The sequence below is a fragment of the Sphaerodactylus townsendi genome, linkage group LG05 (genome assembly GCF_021028975.2).
Source record: "Sphaerodactylus townsendi isolate TG3544 linkage group LG05, MPM_Stown_v2.3, whole genome shotgun sequence".
Lineage (NCBI taxonomy): Eukaryota > Metazoa > Chordata > Lepidosauria > Squamata > Sphaerodactylidae > Sphaerodactylus > Sphaerodactylus townsendi.
This window is the reverse complement of record NC_059429.1, coordinates 138,162,566-138,165,169: the sequence shown is the minus strand read 5'-3', so window position 1 is coordinate 138,165,169 and position 2,604 is coordinate 138,162,566.

Sequence of the window (2,604 nt, the reverse complement as noted above, 5' to 3'; positions counted from 1 at the left end):
TCTGCGCCGCTCTGAAGCTCCCGAGGCCACGCTGAAGTGTTCACGGAGGCCAGCTGTGACCTACAGCAGATGCAACTTATGCAATAGGTCACCATCCGTATTTAGCTCTCGATGAGACCGGTGGGTGGCGGTGGGATTCCAGAAGCCTACGGAGAGGAAGGCCGGCTCTCCATTCCACAAACGGAGGGCAGAGAGGCCGGCTCGTGACCCGACAAAGCGGATGAGGTCATTTGCCAGGAACTATTTCAAACTCACGTCTCAAGATCTCGGGTTGTCCCAGGACAGCATTCGAAAATCAAATGGGAGCCTAGATGGGAGCTGCAGAGGAGCCAAAGCCAATGAAAAGCTTCTCCCACAACTGGCTATGGGGACCCCCTTTCAGTTCGGACATCCGAGGCCCCCAAGGGCCATCCATCCGAGACCCCCAAGGACCATCCAGTCCAGCCCCCTACCATGCAGGAACACACAATCAAAGCACTCCTGACAGATGGTTGTCCAGCCTCTGTTTAAAAACCTCCAAAGAAGGAGACTCCACCACCCTCCGAGGCAGCCTATTCCACTGTCTAACAGCCCACACCGTCAGGAAGTTCTTCCTGATATTTAGGTGGGATTCTTTTTCTTGAATCCCTGACCCCTTGTTCCAGTCTCAGGAGCAGCAGAAAACAAGATTGCTCCCTCACCAACATGACATCCCTACAAACAGTGAAAAATGGCGATCATGTCACCCCCTTAACCGTCTCTTTTCAAGACTGAACATCCACAGCTCCCTAAGTCTCTCCTCATAGGGCAGTGGTGGGATCCAAAATTTTTAGTAACAGGTTCCCATGGTTGTGGGATTCAAACTGTGGCGTAGCGCCAATGGGGCTGGGCGGGGCATTCTGGGGGCGTGGCCGGGCATTCTGGGGGCGGGGCATTCTTGGGCGGGGCTGTGGCAAGGATGCAGCCTCTGCGCCGGTCCTTAAGCAGGAAACGAATGCACACAGGTGCAGGCTGCCACGCACGCCAGTGCACCTCCTGCTAGACTGCTTCCAGTTCTGCGCGCTACTGCTGAGGGGCGTAACTAAGGCCAAAATCACGTGGCAAAATCACCCATTAGTAACCCCATCTCGGCACACACAAATAATTAGTAACCTACTCTCGGGAACCTGTGAGAACCTGCTGGATCCCACCTCTGGTTGTATGGATGCCAAAGTTGGACCCTGAAGAAAGCCGACAGGAAGAAAGTCGATTCGTCTGAAGCGTGGTGTTGGCAGAGAGTTTTATGGTTCCTGTGGACCACCAGAAAGACAAATCCGTGGGTGCTAGATCAAATCAAGCGGGAACTCTCCTGAAAGCTAAAACGACTCAACGGAGGCTGTCGTCCTTTGGTCTCATTATGAGAAGACAAGACTCCCTGCGAAAAACAATTATTCTAGGAAACGTTGAAGTCAGCAGGAGAAGAGGGAAACCCAAAATGAGATGGACTGACTCAATCAAGGAAGCTGCTGGCCTCCGTTTGCAAGAACTGAACAAGAAGAGGAAGAAGAGTTTGGATTTATATCCCCCCTTTCTCTCCTGCAGGAGACTCAAAGGGGCTGACAATCTCCTTGCCCTTCCCCCCTTCACAACAAACACCCTGTGAGGTAGGAGGGGCTGAGAGAGCTCCGAGAAGCTGTGACTAGCCCAAGGTCACCCAGCTGGCGTGTGTGGGAGTGTATTATATTATTACATTTATTATTTAATTCTATATGCACTTCTTATTAAGGAGGAGGAGGAGGAGGAGTTTGGATTTATATCCCCCCTTTGTCTCCTGTAGGAGACTCAAAGGGGCTGACAATCTCCTTGCCCTTCCCCCCTCTCAACAAACACCCTGTGAGGTAGGTGGGGCTGAGAGAGCTCCGAGAAGCTGTGACTAGCCCAAGGTCACCCAGCTGGCGTGTTTGTGAGTGTGCAGGCTAATCTGAATTCCCCAGATAAGCCTCCACAGCTCAGGCGGCAGAGCTGGGAATCAAACCCGGTTTTCCCAGATTAGATACACGAGCTCTTAACCTCCTACGCCACTGCTGCTCCCATTTTGTTCTTTTTTTGCCCCACTTCTCTCTGCAAGGAGCAGCATCGACTGTGCGCTGGGCCTCTACAACCTGGTGGAGGAACAAGTCCACACTTTGGTGACCAGGTCCAACGGCCGCTTGGAGCACCTGCAGTTCCTGCGGAAGATCCGGGAGCTGGAGGCCGAGTTTTGCCAGGTCAGTGAGTCCTGGGGGGCCCCATGGGGCATCGCAGAATGGTCAGGCATCGCGTCTCTTGCCCTTACAGCCTTTTACTTCAATATGAAACCTATGTGAAACCTATATAGGTTTTAAATGTGGGTTTTTCTGGACGCCTCTTATTTATTTAATTATTACCGCTGTTTTATATGAAGTTTTAGAAAGTTTTATGATTATTAATTGGATGGAGCCTATGTTATTTGTTTGTTGTGTGGTATGATTTGCTCCTTTATTCAATATTGTATGAATTTTATGCTGTACACCGCCTGGAGCCCTTCGGGAATCGGGCGGTATAGAAACCAAAGAAGGAAAGATAGATAGATAGATAGATAGATAGATAGATAGATAGATAGATAGA